The 12,111-nt window shown below is 45.1% G+C and overlaps 1 pseudogene across 1 annotated transcript; it reads right to left on the bottom strand.

Moving 5' to 3' along the window:
* Positions 1–999: 999 nt before the first annotated feature.
* On the bottom strand, positions 1,000–2,467 carry LOC108312944 (annotated as a pseudogene). The gene has a single exon (XR_001828859.2). The product of XR_001828859.2 is annotated as a splicing factor, proline- and glutamine-rich-like (transcript).
* Between the last annotated feature and the right edge of the window lie 9,644 nt (positions 2,468–12,111).

Below are 12,111 nucleotides of genomic sequence, written 5' to 3'. Positions count from 1 at the left end.
CCAATCCTCACTATGTTACCCAGGCTAGCAATCCTCCTGCCTCAGGCTCTGAGTAGCTGGGACTACACGCTTGACCTCAGGTGTTTTTTGTTGTTGTTGGTTTTTGTTTGTTTGTTTTTTTAAATGAGAGTCGAGTCAGATGATGTTTAAGACATCTCTGAAATTCTAGAATTCCTGGATGCGTGAACAGCTGCATATTGGGGTTTCCCTTTGTATCTCCTGGGTGCCTCCTGATTTGAAGGCTCGTTCAGGATGTGCAGAACAAGTTAAAGGAATCAGCACACTGTGTTGGGGAGGAATTCATGAACTGTAAGCTGGCTACCAGGGCCAAGGACTTCCTCCCAGCTGACATCCAAGCTCAGTTTGCCATCAGCCGGGAGCTGATCCGGAACATCTACAACAGCTTTCACAAACTTCGGGACAGGGCTGAGCGGATCGCGTCGAGGGCCATAGACAACGCTGCATATCTTCTCATATTCGGGAAGGAGCTAAGTGCCATAGGGTCTGACACGACCCTGCTGCCCTCCTGGGCCGCTCTGAACAGCAGCACGTGGGGGTCCCTGAAGCAGGCTCTGAAAGGCCTGTCTGTAGAATTTGCGCTGCTCGCCGACAAGGCTGCACAACAGGGTAAGCAGGAGGAGAATGACGTGGTGGAGAAGCTGAACCTCTTCTTGGATCTGCTGCAGTCGTATAAGGAGCGGGACGGCATGCGGGCCATCCTGGGCTCCTATCACAGTGAGCTGACCCCAGCTGAGTAGTCGCCCCAGCTGACCCGGCGCATGCGGGAGGCCGAGGGCATGGTGCAGAGGGTGCACAGCCACAGCGCCGAGATGGAGGCTTGACCGATTTAAAAGTGTAGGCATATCTTTCTCTTCACCCTCGGGGTATTAGATGAATTTGTATCTTTAAGTGTTAGTGCAGAGAGAGCAGAGAAATGGCTGAAGAGGAAGAACAACAATTCAGAAGATGAATCGGCTCCTAAGGAAGTCCACAGGACTTTCATCGCTGAGAATATTCATACTCAAATGTGTCATGCTGGGCAAAACGAAGAGGAGTTTCTCTCTCCTTTTGATACATTGGATTCTTCTGGTTTTTCAGGAAGTTTTTCAGGAAGACCATCTTCATCATCTAGCTGTTCAAGTGGTTCCACGATGACTGGTGAGGAGTTGTTGTCAGCAAGAAAACACCTTCACTGCATCGTTCAAATGCCTTTCTTGCTGCTGGTTTAGAAGCAAATCAACAATGCCTTTTCCTACAGATCTTCCACGGTCATCCACTATTACAACAGCCCTTTCAATAGGACCAAACTGGCTGAAGGTTTCTTCCAACAGTTCATTGGAAACGTAAGATGAAAGATTACGAACAGAAAGGGCAGCAGCATGTGTGGCAAAGCGAACTCGAAGCTGTCTACATCTCATGGGTGTATCATCGAGTTCAGCTTTGGCAATTTCAGCCAGAGCTCTGGATTCAAGCTTCATAAATCTGAATCCTTTGCCTTTGTTGATAAAAACTTCTCCAGGTTCTCCATATTTAGCAAATATTCTTTTGAATTCATCTTGCGTGATATCAGCAGGTAGATTCCCAACAAACAACGGACATCGCTGTGTGTAAGTTTTCTCTCCAGGCCTCCTCAAAAGAGACAAGCTGGCTTTAAACCCCTCCGAGTCCGAGATTTTCGCCTCGCTGCGGTCGCAGGGCCCAACGGGCGGGGGCCCCTGGGGGTGCTGCTGGTGGCTGGGCAGGTGGTGCCGGCGGCCCCCGCGAGGCTCCCCGCTGCGTCGCTGCGGCGGCTTCGGGTGGCCGCTAGGAGTGCTTAGGCCCGAGCAGCCCCCTGGCTTTTGCCGCCTTTGGGACCGCCCGGGCCTGGGCCCTGCTTAGGCCCCGGACCTGGGCCCGGGCCGCCGAGGGCGCAGGCGGCAGGCCTCCGGCCTGAGGAGGTGTGGTAGGGACCCCGCCAAGTGGCGGCGCCCCGGGAGGGGCCGAGGTGACCGCGGGCGGCGGCGTCGGGGTCGGGGTCGGGGTCGGGGTCGGGCCTGGCCCGGACCCTGGCTGGGTCCCCGAGGTCGGCGGAGTGGCGGACAGGGCCGAGCTGGAGGCTGGCGGCGCGCTGCCCACTCCGGGGCCGGGTCCCTGAGCAACGACGGGCTTGGAAGAGTCCTGCGGCGATGGCGGCGGCGGCTGCTGTCGGTGTGGAGGCGGTGGCGGGATCGGAGGCTTGGGGCCGCTCGGGCCCGGGCCAGGACCCGCGGGGCCGCGGCTCTGATTGAGGCCTATGCCGGGCGGCGGGGAACGGAAGTCGTGGAGGCCGCCGCGGCCGCCGCCTCCTCCGCGCCTGTGGAAGCCGCCATCGCCACCGCCGCGACTCCGGAACCGATCCCGAGACATGTCTGTGGTCAAGGGGCGGTCGAGGCAGAAGCGAAGAAGACGCTCAGGAAACGTGGAGGCCGCCTTGCTTCCCACAAAATGGCGGATGACACTGGCCGCAAACATCTTTAAGGAATATCTTGGTGATTTCACACAGGAATTTCTCCCTGCTGTTCAGATGTCTTATTAATTTGTATTATGTATATTACTTCTTCTTTGCAATTTAACTCTGTGTTTGTATGTGTGTGAGAAATCAGATTCTTGTACCACCCTCTCCTAAAATATTTGGACTCAGTAGGTCTGAGGTGGTGACCAAAAATCTGCATTTTCATTAAGGACTTCATTCTGATGTGAATAGTCCATGGACCTCACTATGAGAGCCACTGCTGTGTTTACCAAACTTCACATTTCGAAGGAAGTGATTTGTTGGGTAAAGTGTATGTGTGTAATCTCTATAAACACCTGCCATCGGTTGAATTTAATTGGACCACAGCTGGTGTTGATTGCATATTTTTTAATGTGGCTTTTCAGTACTCACTCCCCTAGCACAGCCTTTATGTCTGAAAATCAGCATTGAGTCCAATCTTGGCTGTCGATTTTAAGGCTTATTTAAAGGCACATGACAGCTGGAGCTGCACGTTCTTCAGCTTAATGATTCTACATATGGACTTAGGAGTTTAGGTGCAGTGTGTTGAAAGCAGGATTTCCACCGTGATTGGGTAGCTGTCAGTTGGTTTTAGAAACTGTGAGTCACTTGCTTTCAAAGTCAGCTTAGGCAGATTATGTCACTACCTACTCCAGTGGAAGGCTCACTATCCTGAAAATAGTCATCAAGGTTGCTGCAAGCCTAGATGGGTCTGTGTATGTGAATTGGAGAAAGGTGACTCTTCCCCAGGCAGAAGGCACTCCCTGGCTTAATAAGTAGTACAAAATCTGGAGAGTGGAGGGAGAAGCCATCTAAAACAAAACAAAACAAAACTGGGGTGTTATTAAAAGATGAGGAAATGGTGAGAGTGTTCATTGCTGCTGGAAACAAGGTCTCAGTGTGCTGATTTTCCATATGATTCACCCTCCCATCCAGGCATCTCTTATGCAGTGCACAACCCATACAACTATATATGACAGCTATGTAGGGTTTAAAGTCTTGGTCAGAATTCAAGAGTTGGAAGAGCTCCAGACATCAAACTGGTGGTTGTGAGTGTTGATGGGAAAATAAAAAACAGAGCAGCAAGACTTCATTAAATAAGCCAGATGGCATGGACCTTTGTCGTGAAGGGTAACCAGAAGGAAAGAGGCTGTGTTTGGCATTTACCCCTGAGCAGCCACTTGTGCTTTTTCCAAAGGTCATGGTGCGTCATGGTCACTTGGGCTCCATCACAGAACGCCTGCCCATAGAGGACTGTTTCCAGCAGGAGTGGACACACTCAGGATCCCTTCTCCATTTAGGCTAACAATACCCCAGTTGTCCTCTGAAGAATTGCTTCACTTCCCCTCACTGTTTTAATGATTTGGGTTTAAAATCAACACAGCAACTCCAGGGATGAACAAATGACTTTCGCATCAGCGTCCAGGGTAAATCTCCCAGGCAGTGCTTGGCTTTGGCATTCACAGTCTTTGGAATCAGTTGGCAGGCCAGCAAAGTGGTACAACCTGAGTCTTAGTAGCTGAGCGACCTTGAATGTCCTAACCTTTCTGTGGCAGACAGACTCTACAGTGGCCCCCATGATTCCCACCTCATAGTACTCATGCTGTGTGTGATCTCCTCCTCTCGAGTGTGGGTGGGACCTGTGTCTGGCTTCCCACTGAAAACTATGACAAAGGCTGTGGAATTATGTCACTTCTGGGATAATATTATGTAAGATTATAACATGTATCTTGCTTGAAGACTCTCTTTCTCTCACTGGATCAGAAGTAGATGGCTATGTTGGGAAGGGCCATGTGTCAAGGAACTGAGGGTTTCTGGCCAAGCATCAAGAAACTGAGGTCCTCAGTTCTACAGCCAACTAGGAATGGATCACTAAAAACAACGATGGGAGCTTGGAAGCAGATCCTTCCCCCAGTTGAGGCTCAGATGAGACCACAGCCTTGGCCAAAACTTGGATTGAAAACATGGAAAACCCTGAGAAGAAGACCTACTTAAACTACTTCCAGACTCTTCACCACAAAAACTGTAAGGCAGTAAGTGTGAGTCTGTTGGAAGCAGCTAAGTATGTGTCCATTTGTTATGTAATGATAGGTAATTAACACATTTTCTCAGGAAGACGATGGAAAGATGATCACACGATTGCCAGTAAGGCCCCACTAATTGTGAAGGTTAAAATAGGATATTGTAGGGATAGCCTGGTACATAGTAGGCACTCGATAAATTTCACATCTCTTCCTCTCGAAATCAGCTGGCGATCTCAGGATGCCAATCATATGGGAAGTATTCAAACTGAACCCAGTGCCAGAATTACCCCAGGAAAATGCCCGCAGAAGTTAAAAAACCAGGCTTCCTTTGTGGAAGATAAAATCATTTTGCATCATACAGGAGGCTGTGCACAAAGCAAAAACTGTTTCATAATCCTACATGTAAACCAGCTGGGATTTTCCTTCACAAAAATTGGATTTTGATTTATATGTCAATAAATGCCCCCAGAAATCTCATCATTTGAAAGTTCATCAATCTCCACTGGAACTGCAGATACAGCCCTAGAGGAACCTCCCAGGGAAATACAGCACTGTTTACCAGCTCCCCCACCCCTGTGCTGATGGGGCCATGAAAAAGGGAGTGAGCAGCAGGGGAAATGGGGTCACCTACTGTGGCTTCACAGTGTCAGGCCAAGAACTTCCCTGGAAGAGTTTGAGAGTGCCTGGTGTTTTGGGGACCTACATGAGATGTGGCAGGGCTGGGGCACACATAGAGTTGTCACTTGAGAACGGGGAGCTGGGAAGGGGCCAGGTTTTTAGTAGCCTTGAATGATAGAACACAAGATTTGAGTTTCGAAGCAAGAGAATGGCATATGAGACTTGAATATTGGAAATGGCATTCCAGCTGCAATATGAAGAACAGGTTGGAGAGGCAAGACAGGGGTCAGGAAGACCAGTTACGAGCTTTTTCAGTTCTGAGATGAGTAATAATGGTGCCCTGGATGAAGGTGGCAAAGGGGATGGGGAGATGGAAATGGATGTAAGAGCTCTTGGGGAATTCATTCTGGCAAGCTTGGTGATTAACAAGACTGGACAGAAAGGGCTGCTAGGATGACACGAGTTTCTGACTTAAGTAAGTGAGGGAATAGTGGCGACATACAAACTGGAATTGTGAAAGACAAACAACATAACCAGCGGCCAATCAGAATTCTCAGAACAGTCCCAGAAGAGCTTTTCACTAAAGAGTTAGGGAAGTCTCAAGTCAGGAGAGCACAGCCTCTAGCTAGGAGAAAATTGCCCCAAATCAGTGACTTCATGCATTAGACCATGAAAACCTCTGTCACAGACACTCCCTAGAATATCCTCTTAGGGGACGTTATGACCTAGCTACAAATGAGTCACAACATCCCTTTCAACCTAATAAGGTTCTTTCTATACCAGCCATGACTACTTTGGCTGTTCTGACATAAAGGATTAAATCGATTTGGTTGAACATTTTACTGAACTAAGGAGATATTTGGCTGACCAATAAAATTGACAAATGTGTGCTATGTGTTTGAGGGCTTGTCAATTCCATTTTCACTCTCCTTCCTTAATGGAAGCCTATATCAAGTCTTAAAAGACTCCAGTCTTCTGCCCTCAATCTGTCCAGCACACAGCCAATTATCCAATATCCTAAGTTCACAGAGTCATTGTCAGGACTAAGTGCCATGATACACATAAAACACTTACCACAGTTCTTGGTACAAAGGAGAAGCCCAAAATTTCTCATCAGCAGCACCATTGTCATTATTATCATCATTGTTATTAGTCATATGTATGAATCTTGTCCTAGCACTTTCCTGCTGAAAAGCCTCCATGGCACCACACTGCCTATAAGATAGAGTTCAAACTCCTTAGCTTGGCCTTTACTACATGACATCATCAAACCAGTCCAGGTTAAATGTGCTCAGCCCTCTAACATGTGTCCTGCATTTCAGCCATAACATAACGTATTTTGCCAAAGGCTGGGGGGGAACTAGATACGAATGAGATGTTTGCTGGCCTCACAGAACTCGTGATCTATTTGTAGATTAAAACACCCCTAGTCAATGCCAGGCAGGGTGCAACTTTCTAACTAATTGGAGATGTGATGCCAGGCTCAGAATGGTCCCTGATAAGCAGAAGAGAAGCCTGCAGAAAGTCCCCTTGGCCAGACTCAGCTCAGAGCGTTATACTGGACATTTTATATAATCATTGTTCAGTTTTTGAGCCAGGCATTGTTCTAGGATTTGCCATATATTACCTTGTTTAATTAATCACTGCTGTATGAGGTGTGTATTTTTATTCCCATTTTACAGAAGAAGAGCCTGAGGTTTAAGGAGATTAAGTAACTTGCCTAAAGTTACTCAGTGAATAAATGACAATGCTAATTCTAGTCCAGATATTTGTTTATTTATTTTTGAGTCGGAGCCTCGCTCTGTCACCAGGCTGGAGTACAGTGGTACAATCTTGGCTCACTGCAACCTCCAACTCCCTGGTTCAAAGGATTCTCCTGCCTCAGCCTCCTGAGTAGCTGGGATTACAGGTGTGTTCCACCACGCCCAGCTAATTTGTGTATTTTTAGTAGAGACGGGGTTTCACCATCTTCGGCGAGATGGTCTCAATCTCCTGACCTGGTGATCCTCCCGCCTTGGCTTCTCAAAGTGCTGGGATTACAGGTGTGAGCCACTGCGCATAGCCCAAGTCCAAATATTTTTAACTGCAAATTACATAACACTTTCAAGGCCACTGGAACAAGTTTCAGGTTTGGATTGTCACTGAAACTCACAAGACATGATAGGCTTACCAGGCATAAGGTTTGCTTCACTTTAAAAGCCCAGGAGTTTGAGACCAGCCTGGGCAACAAAATGAGACCCCATCTCTACAAAAACTTAAAAAAATAAGCTGGGTATAGTGGTGCAAACCTGAAGTCCCACTTACCAGGGATGCTGTTGCAGGAGGATCACTTGAGCTCAGGAGGTCAAGGCGATAGTGAGCCATAATCATGCCACTGCACTCCAACCTGGTCTATAGAATATACTGTCTCAAAGAAAGAAAGAAAGAAAGAAAAAAGGAATACAGAATAAGAAGCAGTGTAGCATGTTAACCTAACAGTATCATGAAGGCCATGGACACCCAGACCCAATGTCCTACATCCCAGTCACCATTTTGGTCTTTAGGGATGAGTACTGGTGTGGCTGTGGGTCACATCAGCACACTGAAGCTGCAGGATCTCAGGTCCCTGAGCTGGAATATCTTGCTAGTGACAGAACCTACGGTGTTCTATAGAAAATGGGAAGGGTGCATGTCACGCTCCCATTTTTCAGTGCACCTGCAGCCCATAATTGCATCACCTGTAATTACACCCAACAAATAAGAACCCAACAACAAAGTGTGCTCGGGACATCTCTGGGTCGGTGATCAGCAGATAGCCATCCCAGCAAGACCATCATTTATCTCTAATGGATACATTCCTTTTAGTGATACTACCAAGAGTCCAACTTTCCTCAAGCGTTCCTGGGGCTGAAAAACTTACAATTCACCTGCTATCCTCAGCCCGTTCCTTCTAATTATGATGACAATAATTGTGATGATGATGATGATGATGATGATAACCAATACTTACTGAAAACTCACTATGTGCCAACCCCATACAAAGCTTTTTATCTGAATTACTTCCATAAGACCTCACAATCCAATTAAATAAGTCCAATTATTATTGTTCATTTTACAGATGGGGAAACTGAAGCTTCAATAGAGGGGTTTCACAGCTTTCACGAAGCCACACCTCTAGAAAGTGAAAGTGCCAGGATTTAACTCTGGTGCATTTGACTCCCATACTGGTGTTTTTAACCCATCTGCAAAACTGGTTAGTGGATTCAAAAATTAATCCACCCCTAACAATTCAGTTGGTTATGTGCATGAGTCCCAGATCAAAAGTAAACCAATTCAAGTAGGGGGCAAAAAAAGCTATCAAACCAATAAATTGCCTAATTTGGCCAGTTACTTAACCTAAGCAAGTCATTTTATTCAAAGTAATTGAGCTGATAATTGTGTATGGAAATGATAGTATGGCTTAATTGCCATGCTTAGCAGCTTTCCTCAATTTTGTCACTTAAAAAAAGTGGTAGTGTTTCAAAAAGAATTCTCTAAGGAATTAGAGTTTTACAGGCGCTGCACTATGATCAATGGTTGGAGAAAGTGGACTAAGCTATGTCAAAGGGATCATTTTTCTTCAAGAATCACACAGCCTCAAAGACAAAAATCCCATACCTTGTGAATCTCCCATAGGGTTCAGTGGTGCAAGGATTCCTTAAGTCCTGTCCTGGTAGGCTCCTCTTTGGATAGGAACATACAATTCCCAACACATGCAAGGAAACACTGCCACATCTCAGCTCTACACTCTGCCTGGTTTCCCTCCTCCCAGAATCGGAGCAATTTTTTTTCCTTCCATTAGTCTGCTTCAAATCAACTCCCAGCTTCCCAGAGCCTCATCTGTAGCACAGCAGACACCAGGAATGGGACAATTGCTCAGGGAACTAGGGAGCACGGACTTCTTTGCATTATCTAGACCAAGTCTATCCACTGTTGAGTGCATCAGCTCAAAGAAAGGATTTACAAATAATTCTAGGATACTAGAACAAAAGAAATGCAAGTATACACACACACACACACACACACACACACACACACACACACACACACACACACAGTTGTACATGCACACCCCCATAAATGTTATTGGGTTTCATCCATCAAGATGCCTTTGAACAGAGCTCATAAACATTTAAAAAATGTTTATGATGGTGAACAATGCCTTTTCATATCTCCTGAATAATTTGTGTTGTCTTGAGCAGCCATTGCAATATTTTCTCGTTTTTGTCCTCTCCGCCGCTGCTGACCACTCTGAAAGAAATGAGCTTCTGACTGCATTAATAGCTTTTTCATCTTCCTGCCACTGCTCCCTCTAAATGGCTTGCCGTTATCTATTCATGAAATAAATAACTGCTGCCTTTCATGTCTCCCAAACTCTCCTTGTGCTTGGCGGGATTAGGGAAATCAAATCTCTCCAAGGGGCTCTCTAGATTCCTGCGTGGCAGGAGAACTTGGCAAAGCTGGCTCTGTGCAAAATTGAAGGGAATTAGGTACGTCTGGACATATCTTTTTGTCACAAGAGAATTTCCACCAGGACTCAGTAGAACATGCTTCAGTTTGCAGGTGTGGTGATTGAAGCCCTCACTCAGTTTGGAATCCTTTCCTCCAATTTCCTGTGAGTGTTTAGCCACCTTTCTGCAGGAAGCCACATAACATGGCAGTTAAACATTAACATTCCCAGATTAAAAAGAGATATGGATTTAAATTCCAGCTCTGCCACTTACTAGCTATGTGACCTTAAGCAAGTTGCTTTGCCTCTCTGAGCCTCAGCCTCCTCTGTTATAAAATAGGGATAATAGTTATACCCACTTCATAAGGCAGTTGTGAGCATGCAGTGAGTTAATTAATATCATAAGGTGCTTAAAACAATGCATGGTGTGTGATAAGCCCCATGTAAGATCTTCCTTATTCTTATTTGTATACATTGAGAATGAATGTAAAGGATTTGGCACACAGTGAGGATTCAATCCATGGCAGACATCACTGTTACGTTATTACTACCTACTTCCACAGTACACACCATTGTGGATTTCTTTTTTTAAAAGTTATCAGTGAGAAAGGAAAAATAAGGTATCTCTTAATATATACTGAGGCACTTTATATGTTATCTTATTTAATTCTGATTATTATTAAATAATAACTCTATCATTATTCTCACTTTACATTTGAGAATCAGCTCAAAGAAAGGATTTTTTTTCTTTCTTTCAAAGAAAGGACCCAGGGAAGTACAGTAGTGTGTCCACATCAAGTGTGGGTGGCAGAGGCAAGAGTTTAACCCAGTTCGATCTGATACCCAAATTTGTTCTCATTATAGCTAGGTGGTCATCACCAGGAGGACAAGGCCTTGCCTGTTTCTAATGCATCTTTAATAACCAGAAAAAGGCCAGGACCATAGGAGATGCCCACGTATAAGTCTTAATCAGCTCTCATAACATACCAGGAACTCTTACGCATGTCCCACATTTAACTTATGTACCATATAAGCTGGGTTCTAGTACTATGCCAGTCTTAAAGACGAGGAGATGGATGGATGAAGGAAAAAAAAAAAAGACGGGTGAGTGGATTCTATTACGTATGTTTTCCAGATTAACTGGATCATACAATACCTGAAGTTCTTATTAAAATTTAAAATCCAAGACTCCCTTTAACTCCTGGTCACCCCAGGGATTCTGTTTCAGTAATTCTGGTGGGCTCCATCCTGGAACATACATATAGTCCAATCCTCCCATGAGGTTTGTTGAGTTTTATGAATTGAACAAGTTTCTGGTTCTTGAACAAAAATTTTGGTACAAGGATGGAAATCATAAGCAGCTGCTGAGAATAAAGCCAACTTCCATCTTGGTAATTTGAAGAAGAGACTCTAGCAAGTCAGGGCCAAGTTATACGCACTGTACTCCTTAACCATTATGTCTTCAGTAGAAGTGAAAAGGAATGGAAAGACAGTTCGTTGGCAAAATTTGACACCCACCTGGGAGATGGTATGTGGGGTGGCCTGGAAGTGGCCAAAGTTGGATGTCAAGATACCTGATTCAACTACATGCTCTGCTCCTTTTTAGATGTGTGCTTCTCTGAACCTCAACTTTTCCCATCTGCAAAACAGAAGTAATCATTCATACCTCATTGGGATGTTTTGAAGATAAAATGAGATCGTGGATTAAAAAACAAAAACAAACACTCAGCACAGGACTCATCATCATCATCAGTAGTGACAGATAAGAAATATAGCACACCCAGCAGAGGGCCCAGCTCATCTTCATACCCACCACCAGTCACACTGAGAGACATTGTAGTTGCTGTCATGTAAAGGGAGGCCAAAGAAAATATCGTACAGCAAGTAACAGGATTAGCCTTGTGAATGTGCCTAAATCCCTGAACCAGAGATTATCAAAGCAGGGAGCATCTACCCAGGATGCAAAAGATAGTCCATTAACTGTGAGATACAGTTGAAAGAAACTAAAGAGAACCTAAATAAATGGAAAGATATCTCATGTTGATTTATGATTTTTAAGATGGCAGTAATTCTCAAATCGATTTACAGATTCAATGCAATACCTATCAAAATCCCAGCTGGCTTTATTTTCCTGCAGAAATTGGCAAGCTGATACTAAATTTCATATGAAAATGCAGGGAATTCAGAATAGGGAGAATGATCTTTAAAAAGAACAAAATTGGAGAACTCACAAGTTCCAATCAAAACTTACTACAAAGCTACAGAAACTGAGACAGTGTAGTAGCAGAAGATGAACATGTAGGTCAATGGAATACAATTGAGAATCCAGAAATAAACTCATATATTTTGGCCAAGTGATTGTTTATTGATTGATTAATTGATTGGAATAAGTTCAAGAGATTTATTGTACATAATTGAGGTGGGGGGGGGACTCAACTGACTCTGGAGATGGAGCTTGGACTCTGAACCAGATTTGAAGACTAGCTGAAAGA

Source organism: Cebus imitator, unplaced genomic scaffold (genome assembly GCF_001604975.1).
Source record: "Cebus imitator isolate Cc_AM_T3 unplaced genomic scaffold, Cebus_imitator-1.0 Scaffold8, whole genome shotgun sequence".
NCBI lineage: Eukaryota > Metazoa > Chordata > Mammalia > Primates > Cebidae > Cebus > Cebus imitator.
This window is presented reverse-complemented; position numbering and strand designations above follow the sequence as displayed.